The following is a 10,026-nucleotide window of genomic DNA, read 5'->3' on the forward strand; positions in this document are numbered from 1 at the left end:
AAAAAGAAAAAGGCAAGCATTCTCGAAGAATCTTCTAAGCAGAGGAGGAGCTTGGTGAGGTGTGCGTTAGAGTACTTCCCTACTTTTTTTTTTTTTCTACCCCTGTTAGCGCACAAGGCCCTCAAGATGAACCCGCTTCCCCAGTCGTACCGCCAGCCAACCAACGTCGCTTCTCAACGCCTGAGGTGAAACGCCAAATCATTTTCCCCACTGAAGCTCTCGACACAGGCGACAAGGTGGAGAACTAGAGGGTGGGGATATGTCAGAATGATTACATTTTGATTACATTTCTCTCCCTCTTCCATGCGGCTGGAAAGAAAAAACGATATTCCCACTCCATTTTGACAAAGCCTGTGCAGCCGAGGGACGTCCCTGTGTGGCTCCTTTGGACTTGTGCCTCTCAAGGACGCTGATGTATATACACACACAGTTCCTCAACTAGTCTTTGCATGACAGAAACGCCAGACGGCAATCATGATCCCCTGTCATTTGGATGATCCAGCGAGCGCCCCATATAAAAACCCGCTAGGCCCTCAGGCTCGCCACCCAAGGCACACAAAGGAGGAGGTCGACCCAAGGATGGAACAACACGCAGAATCGCGAGGCCTTCCTTGTCCATCACCGGTGGACCTTCGGCGACGGCTCTGGGGGACGTGCTGATGGGTCCTGCAGGGCGGTGGTGTTCGTGCTTTCTGGAGTGTCCAGGGAACCCTCAGTGGGTTCTGAAGTGTGGAGGGATACCCTGGTGGGTTCTGAAGTGTGCAGGGATACCCTGATGGATTCTGAAGTGTGCAGGGATACCTTGGTGGGTTCTGAAGTGTGGAGGGATACCCTGAGGGATTCTGAAGTGTGCAGGGATACCCTGAGGGATTCTGTAGTGTGAAGTATACCTCAAACGGTTTCAGAATTGTGCAGGAATACCCTGGTGGGTTCTGAAGTGTGCAAGGCCACGTTGGTTGTACTGACACGCTCACACATCCACTGGACGCAGGCAACATCTTGTACCCTGACACCACACTATGCCCTGACACCCTCTAGGTTGTCAGAGACTTCAAACTTCTTGGTGTCACTATAGTCGACGATTCATACTGGACGTCATGTCAGCACTATCATCAAAACTTCCTTATACCGTCTATACCTTCTCATCCGACTGAAATCACTAAGCATCCCAGCAACTGAACTAAAAAAATTCTATACCATCTTCATTCTACCTAAGCTTACGTACGCCTCCCTCCCCACCCTGGTCCTCTTCACTGACAGCAGGATACAGGGACCAACTAGAAAAGGGCACACAGAACTATCCTGGGCCCGTCTTACACCACCTACCAAGAGGCCCCTCATCTCGCTGAAAATGTCCACCCTCTCCCCCGGACCAACACCGGCGGCTCACACGGCAGTTTGGCAATAAGCGCCTGACACCCCCCACCTCCTCCCCTCCCCCGGTCACGAATACATAACACACACACACACACACACACACACACACACTCTCTCTCTCTCTCCCTCCCTCGACGCCTCGCCACCACAGACCGCCGCTCGTCCCCACACTCGACTCGTTCCCACCAGACCTCATACAGACAGACATGAGAGCAGTTCTGTACCTACCATGGGTAAACTGTATAGCTAATCCAATAACAAGGGCTTCGCTCAGTTTCCCGCTGGCTAGGTTGGGTGGCATGTCACCACCTACCGTATTACTGTAACTATTCGGTGCTTAATGTTCAAGTTCATAATGTATGAAGCATTTTGACTCTGTCTATTTGCCACCCTTGTGTATCTGGATGTGCCACAGCCATATGCAAAATCAAAGTGGGGAAATATCCAGCGCACCCTAATCTTAAGCTCTGGCATGGTTAGTTAACAAGTAACAATCCTAACCTCTGACTATGTGTCATGCCTCAACTGTGTTATCTTCAGCCGACTGGCTGCCCACATCCGATATACCGTTATTTAGAAAGCGATTCGAACCCCTAAATGCTTACTTACAAGACGTAATGACGCCCAGAGAGCATTTCAACCCCTAGATTCTTATTGATCATGAAAAAACAGTCCTTATACTGAGGTTTTCAAGGAAATCTATTAACCAAAGAAATATACCAAAAACTACAAGGTATTTTTATTTCCCTCTCCAAAAAAAAAAAAAAAAATTTGTTTGAAAACTGAGATATAACATAACGAGAGACACGTATTCTTGAAATGATCATGGGATATATATCTCATACTGCTTCCCCCGACCGACAAATACCCAGTAGATACGAAAGTATCAGTAAAAAAAACAAGAAAAAGAGAATCTTTCAAGCATGGAATGATTAAATGCTTAATCAAAGGATATAATGCCCCCACGACATCATTTCAACCCTAGATTCTTTCTGAGCGTGAAAAGTAGTCCTTTTACTGAGGTTTTCAACGAAACGTGTGAAACTACGAGAAATACCAAAAATTGCAGTGGGCAGGTCAAGGTAATTCTTTTTTTTTTTTTTCCACGACAGACTTTTTTTTTGTTTTAAAATTGAAATGTAACAAAAGGCTTCTTCTATTCTTGACAGAATTATAGGAAAAAAAGCTCAATGCTTCACCGGACCGGGAAATACCCATGGACCTTGAGTCCCCAAACTTTGATATCATGTGGTTCAAGGTCTGTCTCCGTACCACCACTCTATTCCTTTTTCGCCTATTGCTCTCTTAATTCTACAAATCTCATATCCTTCTTCGACTATCTAAACTCCTGTCAGAAGTCTGTGACATCCTCTCACCCACAAGCAGACATCCTCAGGGACTTCAACGTTCACCATAGGGAATGGTTGAATTCCTCCCATACGGATGGTGGAGGGACTGAAGCCCTCACGTTCTCCATTCTCAACGATTTTGAGCAAATCATCTCCCATCCTACCCATATTCCTGACTACTGTGACCACTTTATTAATATTCTGGATTTGTTTTTTATCCCTGGTCCATCCAGCTGTAAACACACCAAATATCAATACATCATAAGCGATCCCATGAAAATTTACATTATATAGATAAACATACTAATATATCCAGTAAATGTATGATTTACATATCACTGGCATCCATTCAAGGCAACGAAAATGTATTGATCCAGCAGGAACTATTTGGCAACCACACACGGTGTAACTTTATGTCGTCTGCCACCATAATTCTTCGTTTCAGTTGTTTTCCATTTCGCTTCACGTCTGTATCAACCCCCCCCCCCCCACCCCCCCCCCACCCACCCACACACACACACACACACACACACACCACTGCAACATTTTAGCGTTTGGTTTCATAAATTTCCAGTATTCTATTACGATTTCTCATTTTAAATGACAATCAGCGACAGTTAAGATATGATAACCATGCTAGTGTGCTGTGAGGGTAAGGATGTACAGACACTAATGACTCCCTCACACAAGGTTTACCATGCACGGTCCAACGTGGATTATCAGCTAATATAATTCATCGCCTTCATCTGCGTTTAATATAAGCCATTAAAATAACGTACCCAAGAAACATGCATTATAACAAATGGCAGGAAATTCGACGCGTAATCCATGGAAGGAGAAAACGGTTACCAATGTCTGTCGAGACCCTAAGGGTAATTCGTCAAATGTCACCGTCCGTTGTCATATTGTTTAATACAAATTCGCAAAAGATACTTATTTGATTGTGTGTATCTGAGACCAAGGTCTCACGGGCAGTTTTATATTCCCAGGATGTAACCCATGAATAGCGTCAATAACAGGTTTATTCCCAGTCTGTACGACACCACCACCAAGCGGTTTTTCAGCAAGTGTTGTTATTCCCAGTATGGGCCTATGACTGAAGTCTGGAGGGTGGTTTATTCCCAGGCTGTGGCACCGAAGGAATATCTCCGCCACGCTCGCGGGGAAAGCCCAGCTGTTATCCTACACCGATGGTGTCGTCTGTCCTTCACAACGGTGCAGCTGACTTCCACACCTGGTCTCCACACACACTCATCCTACGAGTCCTCGGCTCCACACACTCATCCTTTCATCCTTATGCAAACGAATACAAAGGCAGCCAAACTGCGTAAAACCAGTGGGTCCTAACCAGGTCGTCTGTCACAGATAAACAGTTCAGAAACTCATACATTAGTGGAGTGAGAGAAGAAAGACATGCAGATATTTCGGAGAGAAATATAACAGTAAACTCTAAATATATTGAAGCAGGCGTAAATAACGTCAAGTCGTTCAAATGAAGCGAATTATCTATGTTGTTTATTTTCAAAACGTTGTCCCCTGCTTAAATTTCCCGCGCACTGCAAATATTGGGGATAAATTCTCGTCTCTATACTTTTATGACATAATTTTGCATATACATATTTCTAAAACTAGAGATTACAATAAATGCAAAATCATTATGTCATAAATGTCGAATAAATCATCTAATATTCAAATTTCTTTCAAGTCTTACAGATAAGTTTAAAATAAGTAATTTTCTCTCTACTCTCCAAACTCATTTTTACCACACAAAAAATACCTATTTTCTAATGCAGAAATATTTTCGAAAAATTATACAAACTATCGGAAAAGATACTCAAAAGGAATCCCTCCTACACCAATAAAAGAAATAGATTTTGAAAAAATGAAATAAAAAGTATTACTTCATACCTTTATGTAAACACGGCGGTAGCTTCAAACTATCCATGGCCCGCCTATGTTCGTCATAGCTGATCACCAACACAAACTATTTCCCAAATACATAACAATGTTTCACTATCATGTTCCCATATATATATATGACAATGTTTCACTATCATGTCCCCATATATGTATGACAATGTCTCACCATCATGTTCCCATATATATGACAATGTTTCACTATCGCGTCACTTGCCTATCGTTTATATATCATGATAATCAGTATACTCACACTCGCTAATGCATTTCTAAAGCATTTCTGGTCACTGAACACCACACATCACCTTTCAGTTGCAAAAACCCGCGGATTACTGTTGGGTTGGTTGTGGGAGGGGCACGGCGGGGGGGACGGCTCTTGGCCAATAATCTTTCATTTTTCCACTCAAGATGGCTGTCCAATGTTTACGTCGGTAGCCAATCACACCTCTAGATTCCTCGGGGTTGAAGATGAGGCCCTCCGTAACAAGTGTTCGTACTATTTAGTTTACAACCATTCGTTATATTGACGGTTCTCTCACACGTTAGACTAAAACGAAACGACGGGATATTGAGGATATACTGAACTTAGTTACGGTAATTCTTTCAACTACTCTAACTGGCGCATCGTTTGACAGGTTAACAAACCATGTTGGATGGGTACTTTGCCCCATTCGTGGTAGCACGTTGGCCACACGATACGAATCATTGATACGAATGAAACCAGGCGAATCTATCCTCAAGTCAATGGTTAGATCGAGATGGCTGATCCTAGTAGAGAATCTGTGTATTATATGAATGAACGTGGGAACTAAACACCAATAAAGGGGTCATTTGATATCAATTATCTCTAATTATCTACTAAGCGATGATGATATTGATGAAGGTGGGCGGTTCATTCACAGAAACATGACGCCGGGTTCACTCGCTGAGTCGCGGACAAATCCACGACGCCTCTCGTCGTCTTACTGATCCTTCGAGTCCTGACCTCTTCGGACTCATCATCACTCGAGCCCTTACTACCCTCAGGATCATCCCTTGAATCCTGCCCTCCCTTCGGACGCATTCCGTGAGTCCTTCCCTCCGTCAGACACATTCCTTGAGTCTCTCCGTCCTCAGACTCATCCTTTGGGTCTTTTTACCTCATCTCACTCATCCATCCTTCGAGTCCTAAAGTCATCACACTCATACATATCATCATCCTCTTCTCCCCAGTCGCTTCTTCCACTACCTCCATTGTGTGTGTGTGTGTGTGTGTGTGTGTGTGTGTATCAGTACGTCTGGCTCCGTGCGTACGGGCAGTTCTGCTATCACACAATTTCTTAATTTTATGTAAACCTGTTTACCTATGGCTTCCCCCACCCACCCTCCCCTCATCCCACACACATACACACACACACACACACACACACAAACACACACACAAGTCCTTCTCTTTCTCACCCACCTCGATCTACAGGAACGAGGCTGAAGATCCTTGATATCACCTCCTTGGTTCCAGAGGACGTCTACAGCCAGGGTTTCCCCGAGTAGTTCCCCGACCCGGCAGGATATGCTCCCACGTCCGACCTTGTGGGGAGCTTCTGCCGACCTTCCCGACGACCGCCCTCCTCTGGAGGAGGAGGAGGAGGAGGGAGGAAGAGGGGAACTGACGGAGTGGGGGGAAGGGAGAGAGAGGAGACCTGTATTAGCTGATCCTTGGCAAGGTCCTGCAGGTGGAAAGACCTGTGCTTGCTGGTCCTTGGCAAGGTCCTACAGGTGGAGAGACCTGTACTTAGTGGTCCTTGGCAAGGTCCTACAGGTGGAGAGACCTGTACTTAATGGTCCTTGGCAAGGTCCTACAGATGGAGAAACCTGTATTTGGTGATCCTTGGCAAGGTCCTACAGGTGGAGAGACCTGTACTTGATGGTCCTTGGCAAGGTCCTACGGGTGGAGAGACCTGTACTTGATGGTCCTTAGCAAGGTCCTACAGGTGGAGACCTGTACTTGGTGGTCCTTGGCAAGGTCCTACAGGTGGAGAGACCTGTACTTGGTGGTCCTTGGCAAGGTCCTACAGGTGGAGACCTGTACTTGGTGGTCCTTGGCAAGGTCCTACAGGTGGAGAGACCTGTACTTGGTGGTCCTTGGCAAGGTCCTACAGGTGGAGACCTGTACTTGGTGGTCCTTGGCAAGGTCCTACAGGTGGAGAGACCTGTACTTGGTGGTCCTTGGCAAGGTCCTACAGGTGGAGACCTGTACTTGGTGGTCCTTGGCAAGGTCCTACAGGTGGAAAGACCTGTACTAACTGGTCCTTGCTTGGTCGTGGCGTCCTGTAGATGTGTCGCAATCAATCATGGAAAAAAAAAGTTGATGCACAAAACAGCAGCTGAAAATGGCAGGGACTTGACAAGTAACGGATGTTGAAAAGTGGGTTGTTTGAAAAGATGATTTTCCTTTTTTTTTTTTCCCCAGCGTTGTGAAGGGAAGGATAAGAAGAAAAAAAAAGTGCTTTACCGTTAATCTCAACGATGGATTTATTCTATTCTTTTTTTTTTTTTTTTTTTTTTTTTTTGTCTGCGACATTCATTTCCAGTTTGAGACGCGCCTTCCACCCGTTCAGCGTGAGCAAGAGGCTCCCTCTAAGCGGGTCGACCACCTTCTCCCGAGAGATGATTCCTGTGGCTTTGCATGACCCCTTGGTCAATAGACTCCCAAGGCAGGTTAACTACATTCTCGAGAAACTGGCCCAGGATCCTTCTGTCGAGTCCAGACAACCAGAAGCAACGAACACCTGTGCTGAGCGCCGTTCTGACGAGATCACCAGCCTAGGGTTCGTCGTCTTGGTGCTCCATTAGCCACAACAGTAACAACAACATCAACAACAACAACCCCAAACTTGTACATCTCAAGACAAACAACACACTTTCACCTCCGCTTTGGTTCGTGATGATATTCCACCAGAGATTCGAGGAGGAAAATGATCCTTTGTTCCCTCCTGGGTTCGACCTGTCGGCGAATCAGTTCCATTGATCGAATCTTGTAGTCGAGTTGGTATTCACTGACGAGAATAATCTCTTCGAGTTTCATTACATAGATATGACACAGTCGAAGCAAATACAAATATTCCTTAGCTCTTTCTCTCACTGGAATTGAGGCTTGTTCAAAAGATGCATCAATAATTCAGCACCTTGACATGGATTCGTATCCTGGAAACAATACGTGTACCTCAAAGGTCTTGTGCACTCCTCCGGCTATCATGTTTTACGGCCTCCGACACACGTAAACCAGTGCGCATGTTTGTAAGAAGATGGTCATTAGTATTCACGTCGTCTACGTTGCATCCTGGAGAGCACTAACAGTCATTCGGGCGCCTCCTGCAGCATTGCAGTTGTTTGTGCGACAGATGGCGAGGCGAGGTTAAAGGGAAGCCCCGTTGTCTCGCTCGATCCCAACTCTCTGCTACATCCCACCTTACCCACACCTGGTCCTGGACCTTCTCTTGGTCAAGGCCTTCCCTTGGTCCGGGTACTTCCACCTGGTCCAGACTTGTAATTGGTCCGCATACCTCCACCTGCTATAGACCTCCGTATGATTCGTATTCGAATCTAAATCAAACTCATGGTCCTTACTCCTCGCTAGTCCATTATTCACGTCTCTCTCAAGTTTGTCGAACACTCACTTTTCAGGCGGGTTTTCAGTCCTTACTGAACGACGGTGCAGCCCTTGAGTAAGGCGTTGCGATCCTGAAGGATCACTTCAAAGGACGGGCTATCATACCCATGAATCGTACCGTCGTAACTCAAGGGCCGTACCGTCGTAACTCAAGGGCCGTACCATCGTAACTCAAGGGCCGTACCGTCGTGCTCAAGGGCTGTACCGTCGTGCTGAAGGTGACTGAAAGTCCACCTGAAAACAATAGGCACGGCCATTATACCCGAGAGATCATATCGTGGTGTTTTTACGGTCGTAAAGTCGTGCTCAAGGGTCGAAGGCCATAAATGCAGGATGGAAATCAAACACGACACGCACCCGACACCCGACCACCTCCCGCCTCATTCCTCGGACGCCTGAGACGTATTCCATAATCGTTACATCTTCATAAGATACACTGAGTCTTTGGCAAACTTACGACTTAACAAGTCTAACCTGTTGTGACCATCATTTTAGGTCATGCGTTGTATATATAATGTATGTAGATTGATAAAGAGTCTATTAGTAATGTTCGTTCTTATCTCTATTCGTACTAATACTACATGAGATACACAATGCTGACTTTAATATGGATCCACACATGGTTAGATATACGTCTTTTGCATAAATTGTAGGTGTAGTACATGAGTAGTGTCGTATGGATATAGATCAACAAGAGCTGACGAAAGATTTCATATCAACGATCATAGATTATAGTTATATCTTTGAAAAACAGAATAAATCAATTGCATTATCTTTTATGCTTAGACGACGCAAGAAACTGAATGCCGTTATCAAGGACACCTCATTTATCATTATATATATATATATATATATATATATATATATATATATATATATATATATGTATATCTTTTTTTTTTTTTCAAACTATTCGCCATTTCCCGCGTTAGCGAGGTAGCGTTAAGAACAGAGAACTGGGCCACTGAGGGAATATCCTCACCTGGCCCCCTTCTCTGTTCCTTCTTTTGGAAAATTAAAAAAAATTGAGAGGGGAGGATTTCCAGCCCCCCGCTCCCTCCCCTTTTAGTCGCCTTCTACGACACGCAGGGAATACGTGGGAAGTATTCTTTCTCCCCTATCCCCAGGGATAATATATGTATATATATATATATATATATATATATATATATATATATATATATATATATATCCCTGGGGATAGGGGATTAAGAATACTTCCCACGTATTCCCTGCGTGTCGTAGAAGGCGACTAAAAGGGGAGGGAGCGGGGGGCTGGAAATCCTCCCCTCTCGTTTTTTTTTTAATTTTCCAAAAGAAGGAACAGAGTGGGCCAGGTGAGGATATTCCGAAAAAGGCCCAGTCCTCTGTTCTTAACGCTACCTCGCTAATGCGGGAAATGGCGAATAGTTTGAAAAAGAAAAAAAAAAAAAAATATATATATATATATATATATATATATATATATATATATATATATATATATATATGTAGAGAGAGAGAGAGAGAGAGAGAGAGAGAGAGAGAGAGAGAGAGAGAGAGAGAGAGAGAGCAGCCCTTAGGGAAGGATGAAGAGCTTGTGTTGACTGTTGACCGATTGCCGCGGCCAGGATTCGAATGTATGGGACCTCGACCCCGGCCAGCCTATGAATGCTTCACGGTCAGCAACGCTAAACGCTACACCACGGTAGTCTACATAGCGGCTAAGTTCTGCCGACGAAATCGTTACAACTT

This window comes from Panulirus ornatus, chromosome 9, assembly GCF_036320965.1.
Source record: "Panulirus ornatus isolate Po-2019 chromosome 9, ASM3632096v1, whole genome shotgun sequence".
Classification (NCBI taxonomy): domain Eukaryota; kingdom Metazoa; phylum Arthropoda; class Malacostraca; order Decapoda; family Palinuridae; genus Panulirus; species Panulirus ornatus.